The sequence below is a fragment of the Gopherus flavomarginatus genome, chromosome 21, assembly GCF_025201925.1.
Source record: "Gopherus flavomarginatus isolate rGopFla2 chromosome 21, rGopFla2.mat.asm, whole genome shotgun sequence".
NCBI classification, from domain to species: domain Eukaryota; kingdom Metazoa; phylum Chordata; order Testudines; family Testudinidae; genus Gopherus; species Gopherus flavomarginatus.
The window spans coordinates 6217544-6226918 of NC_066637.1; positions in this window are offsets into that span (position 1 = coordinate 6217544).

A 9375-nucleotide genomic window follows, 5' to 3' on the forward strand; every position below is an offset into this window, starting at 1 on the left:
AATCTAGCAGTTCCCAAGTAAGCAATTTTCAAGTTTCAGCTAGAAGAACATCTCTACTATCTTAGGAGGTTTTCAACCTTTTCAAGGGTAAGATACATTTGATCCTGTCATCATGTATCTGAGCATAACTGAGAAACCAATAGATTTGATGTCGATAATATGTTCCAACAATTGTTTTTGTTTCAGCTCAATATTTCACTAAGAAAACAGACACAATCCAAAGATTATCCAAATAAACCCATACAAGAGGAAAAAGGCAATCAAAACAAACAAAATGAAGATACAAAGGAAATAACTAAAAAAAACAATAAAGAATAACTTCAAAGAGCCAACCCTGATAAAAACTCAAACAAGTAAATAAAATACTTTTGCCTGAACAGCTTCAGAAACAAGCTGCAGGGAGTCCCTGTCCTGCAAAGCCTCCCAAGTGTGTCAAAAGAGATATGGATGGCTGACCTGCCCATTGGCTCAACTCAGAGATTTTTCATGAGAGATCCTGCATGATTCTTTTGATCTCTCCACCCTTCTGTTTCTAGGCAGTGAGGCAACATGGTTAGTACCTAGAGCATGAGATTAGGTATCAGGACTAGTGGGTTCTGTTCCTTATACTTCCACTGGAGCTGTCATACTTCTCATCTTCAAAATGAAAATTATTGCATACATGTTAAGCACTAGTATATGTGACCTTTGTGACTGCTGTTTGTCATGCTGATCATAGTGGTCTTATTGTTACTTGGTGCTCCCCCTCCAGTCACTTTCATCCACCCGTCGATTTTCATCCTACATATAAATTATGCGCACTTTTGGAGAAGAGAAAGTCTTTTTGATATGTTTGTATAGCACCTAGCACAATGGGGCCCTGATCCTTACTGGAATTTCTAGGTGCTATAGCAGTACAAATAAAATAGTAATAATATCACTGGAATGGAAATATGGGTTTTTTCTACCGTTTTTGTAGTCTAGCCATTAGAGTAGGAAACTACAAGTCAAGACTCCAAAGTTTTGTTTGTGACGTAACGTTGCCACTTATTCACTTTGAAACCATTGCAAGCCTCAAAGAGCTTGAGTTAGCAACCATTATTCCTGCTGAGTAGTACTTACTTGCACAAGTAGTCCCACTTAAGTAAGAGTCATGGTTTCAAAACTGGCCCTTAAATCTCTGTCTCTCAGTTTCCCTACCTGTAAAATTGAGATGATACTTACTTCACATGGCATGAAAATAAATAATTAAACCTGTAAAGCAGAAGTAGGCAACTTGTGGCACGTGAGCTGATTTTCAGTGGCACTCACGCTGCCTGGGTCCTGGCCACCAGTCTGGGGAGGGCTCTACATTTTAATTTAATTTTTAAAAGAAGCTTCTTAAACATTTTTAAAACCTTATTTACTTTACATAGAACAATAGTTTAGTTATATAATATAACCTTATAGAGAGAGACCTAAAAACGTTAAAATGTATTACTGGCATGCAAAACCTTAAATTAGAGTGAATAAATTAAGACTCGGCACACCACTGCTGAAAGGTTGCCAACCCCTGCTGTAAAGCAACAGAAGCTCCTTAGACAAAAGATGCTGTGAACTACAGGGCTGAGCTTTTGTTCTTTTTTCAGCACAGTTCAGACATAAAAAAATTCTGTGTACATTTACAGCACTTATAACAACATGTTCATAAAATGAACATATTCCATTATGACAGGTTTCAGAGCAGTAGCCGTGTTAAGTCTGTATCAGCAAAAAGAACGAGGAATACTTGTGGCACGTTAGAGACTAACAAATTTATTTGGGCATAAGCTTTTGTGGTCTAAAACCCACTTCACTGGTGCCACAAGTACTCCATATTCCATTATGATTTTTTTCACTGGTCATTCAATACCCCTTAATCATTTTAACAAAAATGTCCTAAGTTTTTAATATCTCTTAATATCACAGTCTTTTTTTAATGTATTCATTTTCAATTTGATGCTCTCCATTTCAGGGGAGAAAGGTCAGCAGATGGCACTTTTTGGAGATGATGTCAGTTTTCCTCTATGGATTAGCTAACAAGGTTGTAACAGCATTACAAGCATAACATATTGTAAGATCATTGTCTCTGGCATATTGTTTTTGAAACACAACCAACTTCTGTTGGCGTAGAGCGGGAAATCCTGAATATGTTCCTGAGCCCAATTTTTTTTTTCAGATGGCAGAATATTGCATTTTTATCTGCTATTAATTTACCCTCAACCTAATAAACTGACAGTTAAACCAGTGCTCACTAGAGCTAAAGTAAAGAACCTGAGAATGTTCCTGTTGTAAACCCCATTTTTTAGAGGGCTCTAACTCAGCCATTTTAATTTGTGCCAGATTGAAAGGAAGTATTCAAGCTGAGGCATTATTTAAAAAAAAATGGGGAGAAAAATACCTCTGTGCTATCTTTTTTTCATACTTGAGAGCAGACTGTAAAGTGGACTGTTCAGTTTGTCTTAGGGAAAAAATAACTCCTTGAAAAAAATTGGTTTGTTTGAAATGTGGCTATTATTGGATCCAGGATAAATAGAGGAGAGCAAGTTTGGTTCTATTCTGCCTCATGCATCAGCAGCAACACTGGGTACTTTCAATTCTGCATTCTCTTCCTTTGGGAGTGAACTGATTGAATACACATGCAGTAACATCAGCACCAAAACCAGCAGTCTCCACCACTTGAACTAAAGGCCCTCAGTTCCACACATTTTATAGCCAGATGTGCATTCAAACTCAAGAGTCCAATCCTGCCCCATACACATATTGACAGGAGAGCTTTGAGTAGGTAGAGAATGCAGCATTGGGCATTTTTTTGCCCTATGGTACCTAATAAAATATTATGTTAAAGAATTATTTTTTGGCTGTATGCTACCACTATCCAGAGGGCTGGTTTCAGGGTATAGTGGTTTCTGAGTTATTTCATGGTGCCCGTAGAAGTTAAAAGCACAACTTTCTATAGGAATATATATTTACATAGTTCCAGTAGGTGGCAATATGGTCCCAGGCAACTGCTTTGAGGAAAAGTACAGCTGAATACCTGATGTTCACATACCATGGCTTCCTTCATTTTAATGTTGTTCACAGGGTACTGAGCACTGTTCTTTTTAAAAAATAGTTTATTGAGGGAAGAAAATGAGCTTCTTTGGGGTAAATAGTGGCATTAACCCATAGTCTGGTTCTGGGAAATAGGGAGCTATGCAAGCATATATGATCTTAACTTAGTCTGGTGCAGGGCTGTTCCACCCGCATTTCCGCAGAAGGCACTGGGTGTCAGATGCACAGGATCTCAGAACTCCTGGGCAGGGAGTTAGGTGCAGCTGCTGTGCTACCTCTTTAAGAGGATGCAGGGTGGTTCCCTCTTCCCCTGGTCCCAGGTCCTCCTTACCCCATCTCTTTAGCTATGAAAGAAGAGTCTGCAATTACACAGGGAAAGAAGGAAGCTGTATTATTCGCTTTTCCTTGTGCACTTGGGAGGGGATCAGTCCCATCTGATCTAAAGTGAACTGAAGATTCCCACAGGGATGTAGTTTTCTTCCTGCCCTGAGTCCATAGGTGCTGGAAGTAGGGGTGCTTGGTGTGTTGCCACACCCCCTGGCTTGAAGCGGTTTTCATTAGATACAGGTATATCTAACTGCAAGCATGTGAGCAATCCCCTTGACTTTAATAGGACTATTTACATGCATGAAGGTAAGCACATGTTTAAGCATGTGATTTAATCAGGGCCATAAGTTTATCCCTGAATATTCATTAATATTCCAATTCCCCAAGCCACTCAGAAATGGTTCATATCTGTCACAACAGGAGGCACAGCTCTCTTTCATAAAAATCTCTTAAAATATTGTAAAACGCATTTGCTTTTGAGAAGTACTTAAGGGAAATCCAGAAGAAGAAACTAAAAATAGTTTATTTTAGACTCTGTACAGAGCAGATGGAATCTGCTGTTCTAAGTGGAAGGAATAATACTCTAAAACCTCAGAGAACACTCTCCCTCTCCCCCTCCCCACCCCAGGATGAACCATTCAGAGGATCCAGGTGACTACAGGCTAAAATGTGAATTTTACACTACTACTGGGACAAAATAGGAAGGATCCTGTGTTTAAAAAATAATCTACATTAGTGAAAGAAGAAAACGGTCACTTGACATCTTACCTGTAATATTTGCTGAAAGTATCTTTGCTCCCTTAGCTAAGAAATTAGGGAGTGAACAATGAACAGATTAATATATTTTAAGGCCAAAAGGAACCATTATGATATCTGCTCTGACATCTTGCATAACACAGAGTACAGGAATAGATAAACCCAGGTGCCTCCTTAACTTATCCCAGGAAGTTATTTTGATGCGTGCTTAGGAATCTGTACATAATGTTTATTCTTGGGACAGAACAATTGCTTCTGAAATTACTGAATGTGTATTTAATTATTTCCTCTGTTTTATTGCATTATAGCACATTATTCCTTTTTTATACATACACCGTTGTCTTGTTGTGACTTAGCACTTGCCATATTTGCTATCACAGCAAAAGCCACGTAAATACAGAGCTGATAGTACTTCAACTTTCCAAATGAGTCCAGCCCACCTCTGCACATAACCCCCAATCAATTTCCTTTTCATATTTTTGTGCACAAAAGATATATAAAGTGCAAGTAGCTCATGCATTTACCCATTGCTGTTGTGCCAGCTAGAGCTTTAAAAAAAAAAAAAAGAGAGAGAGAGAGAGAGAGATGATCCTCATACTTATTCCTTGATAGCATGTGGTACAGCTTCAGTAGACTGATAGACGTTTTAAAGATAAGAACAGTCCCAAAAAGGAGGTTTGGCTGAAGCCATGATACACAGTTCAGCAGGACTGAAAGAGATTTGAAGTCAACAGGAATTTTGCCTATGTAAGGACTGATTTGACCAATTTAAAATTATTAAGAAGTACTTTTCACATTGTGAAAACAACAAACCAAGTTTTTTCTTTGAATATATGAAAACATATGGTGACTTATGGTAGTGAATCATACCGTCAGTGAAAACAAGCTGTGAAGGAAGTGGGGCTGCTCTGTGATAATTTATAAATACTGTATGTGACTTGTTTACTGGGATATTTACCATCCAACTGTATTGGTTTAGTTGAGTCAGAAATGGGGTATCAAAACAAGCAGGAGGTGAAACAGTGGCTCAAGATAACAGCAAATACTTGAGGATTGTTACAGGATAATGGAAGAGCCATTGGCTCAGAGGTCACTAGCTTCTATTCCACTGAGCCCATGGGACTGGTTTTTGGCTAGCAGGGCCTGAAGCCACAGGATCTGAGGAGATAAAGGAACTAACTGGATTAAAAAGTGATTCTTTCCCTACCTCAGGAGAACAGAATGAACTTAGGGCTTGTCTACACTGGCAACATATCTTGTGTAGTCGTGGCACAGTGCTGGAGAGCTCTCCCAGCGATCTAAAAAAAAACCCCACCTCCATGAGGGGCGCAGCTACCATTGCTGGTGCATGGCTCCCAGCGCTGGTGCACTGTCTACACTGGGGTTTTACAGCACTGAAACTTGGCAGTGCACGGGGTGTGTGTGTGTGTGATTTTTCACACCCCCCCCCGAGTGAGAAAGTTGCAGCGCTGTAAAGCGCCAGTGTAGACAAGCCCTATGGCAACCAGTTAATCAATACAATTTAAATAGTGGAGGTTTTTCAAACAGGTTGAACAAACATCTGTCAGGGATGGTCTAGGTTTACTTGGCCCTGCCACAGCACAGGGGGCTGAATCTGATGACTTTTCAGCATCCCTTTCCAGCCCTACATTTCTATGACCCGCACACACACACACAGGCACCCATTTGGCATTTGAAGAAGTGAGGCCTGCCTCAGCTACCCTCAGGGGTTGCTAAGCCTTTGCGTAAGACAGACATGCATAAAGACTGTTTTAAAATAGTTTCTCTCTTTGTTTCTACTGTTAAATCTTAACAGTAAAGAAGGTTGTTTGCTCACTGTACTCAACACTGTCACAGATGCGTGAAGGAAAGAGGGATCAGTAAGTGGTTAAAAGATAGAATACAAAGGGTAGTAGTAATTGGTCAGTTTTCACAGTGGAGAGAGGTAAATAGTGGGGTCCCCAAGGATCTATACTGTGACCAGTGCTGTTCAACATATTCATAAGTGATCTGGAAAAAGGGTAAACAGTGAAGTGGCAAAGTTGGCAGACAATACAAAATTACTCAAGATAGGTAAGCCCAAAGCTGACTGCAAAGAGTTACAAAGGGATCTCACAAAAGTAGATGACTAGGCAAGAAAATGGCAGATTAAATTCCATGTTAATCAGTGCAAAGTAATGCACACAGGAAACATAATCCCAGGTATACACACAAAATGATGGGGTCTAAGTTACCTGTTCCGACCGAAGAAAGATCTTGGAGTCATGGATAGTTCTCTGAAAACATCTGCTCAATGTGCAGTGGCAATCAAAAAAGCTAACAGAATGCAGGAACCATTTGGAAAAGGATAGGTAATAGGACAGAAAATATCGTAATGTCATTATATAAACCCATGGTACCCTCACGCATTGAATAGTGCATGCAGTTCTGGTTGACCCATCTCAAAAAAGATATTAGAATTGGACAAAGTACAGAGAATGGAAATAAAAGTTATTAGGGGTATGGAACAGCTTCCATATGAGAGGAGATTAAAAAAACTGGGTGGTGGTGGAACAGGGGCAGGAAGAGACAGGGCAGGGGTGTGGCTTTGAGAGAAGGCGTGGGGGTGGGGTCTTGGGCAGAGCTGGGGTTCGAGCCCCCCCCCTACACAATGGAAAGTTGGTGCCTGTGGGGTAAGTACTGTTGATACACAGGATACTGGGACCCAGGCCTGATCTAAGAGTGGGAGAATTGTGGAATTTTACCCCAGGATAGGTGAAAGTATGAGGCCTGACACCTGAGGGGAACACTCAAGAGACCAGAAAGGGAATAGAGGTGCACTTAGCTAGCCCAGTAACCACGACCCAAGCATTTTATCTCTACACTAAGGAACTTTACCCCTTCTCCTCTCTCCCCACCACTAACTTTTCCCCTTCTCTCATCCCCAGGTTTGACTGTGATAATTTTTATTTTCCCCAAAGCTCTTAGTCTTTGTTTAGAAAGAGGCTTTTCCTTTGAAAGAAAAACATCGCTTTATGAACAGAGACCCCTGCTGCTCAGCAATAAATAGAAGGGGATGAATCAGCTGATATGAGATGTGTCCATTCTTGTAATTTTGAAGTACAAATTTTGTTGCTATATTTCATCTCCCCTTTGCAATGCATATGAGAAGAAGAAACAAACATGAAAATTATGAGCTGGCATTTTATATAATTTTTAGTTATTAAGCTATGCAGTTTGATGTATTCATTAGCAAGCAACTCAGCTAGGATATTCAGATTCATTTGCTTATTCACTTAAATCAGCTAAAGTACACTAGTAATTTTATAAAAACAACCAAGAGTCCAATGGCACCTTAAAGACTAACAGATTTATTAGGGCACTTAATAAATCTGTTAGTCTTTAAGGTGCCACCAGACTCCTAATTGTTTTTGTGGATACAGACTAACACAGCTACCCCCTGATACCTAGTAATTTTAGTAGCTTAAGAGTCAGTTTAACATTCATTTATTTCTAGCTTTCGGTGTATAAGAGACTGTTACATACAGGACCGGCGCTAGGGTTTTGAGCGCCCTAGGCGGACGGCAATTTCGCCGCCCCGCGCTCTGGTCCCGCGGCTCCGGTGGAGCTGCCGCAGTAGTGCCTGCGGGCAGTCCGGTGCTCCGTGGCTCCGGTGGAGCTGCCGCAGTGGTGCGTGCGGGAGGTCCACCAGAGCCGCGCAAGCAGCCGACCGTCCGCAGGCACGACTGCGGCAGCTCCGCCCGACCGTGGACCACCGGACCGCCCGCAGGCACCACTGCGGTAGACGCAGGGGACACCCTGGGCTGCTGGCTGCCACGGCGGTGCCCTGACCCAGGGGACACCCTGGACTGCGGGCTGCCGCGGAGGCGCCCTGACCCAAGGGACGCCCTGACCCAGGGGACACTCTGGGCTGCTGGCTGCCACCGGCAGCTCAGACTCCCTCTCTGTCCCAGCAGCAGCGGCTGCTCAACCATTTAAAAAAAATTGGGTGGCGCTTTTTGGTGCCCCCAAATCTCGGCACCCTAGGCAACCGCCTAGTCTGCCTAAATGGTTGCACCGGCCCTGGTTACATATAAAGTGGGAAGTTCAGAAAAAGGAAAACTAAAGAATGTGTGCAAGTGGTTAGCACTGGGGACTGAGTGGCAGGACTTCTGGGTCCTTGTCCCAGCTGAGTGAAGACTTGCCATTTGACCTTGGCAAGTCACATAGGACCAGATTTCTAAAGGTATTTAGGTGCCTACCTCCTCTCAATGTCAATGGGATTTAGGTGCCTAAATGCCCTTTAAAAATCTGGCCCTGAGAGCCTCATTCTCCTTTCCATCACCTGACAGAGTGGTAAGTAACCCACTGCAGTCAGAGTTGCACTGCTATGAGAACTGAGTTAGGCATTTAGTTTCAGATCCTCAAAGGTATTTAGATGCCTAACTCCCATTGATTTGAGATACATTTGAGGATCTATCTGGGCCTGATTTAGCTCCATTCAAGTCAATGAGAGATTTTCATTAGCTCCAGTGATGACAGAGCAGGCCCTCTGTGCCTTGGTTCACTAAGCTGTACCAGGGATCGGCTAACTTACTGGTTTGTGAAGTGCTTTGAGAAAGTCAGAAGACAGGCGCCATAGAAATGTAGAGCATCATTTCTTTGTGATCATGGTAGTGGTGAAGACAGGAGAATCAGGAAGGTGGTTTCTAAATGAATGTATACCACCAGGAAACTAGTCTCTTCTAATCCTCCCATCTCTTGTGCACTTCTCCTTTGGTTCCCCTAATGTGTCTCTTTAACCTGTATTAGGCCACTAAAGGCTGTCTAATGGGGCTGATAAAATTTCCTTGTGGGTGAAAAAAAGACTACTCCTTGATTTAAGGCATCCTTCTGAATCTTAACTCATAAGACTCAAAGACAGTTGCTTAGGAAAAGGTCCTTGTAGTAACCATAGCCATTACATGAAGGTCTCCATCTATGTAACAGGAGCAGGAGGTACACATCCTGCTATACTCATGTCAAGTGATTTAGGATCTTCTGATGGATTAGGACTAGTCATTTCCCCAAGGGTTTGAAGATTTAGTTGGGATTAGAACAAAGTGGGTTCAGAGTGAGACCTAAATAAGGGACAAATGGAGCAAGATGGCCACTTATCCTACTACAAAGGTTTTCCTGGCCTTTAAATGTCTGAAATGAAGTGACAGCTAAGAATGAAAAGTGATCCACTGTATCTTCTTTCTTTAGCAACAAGGCCCCCAT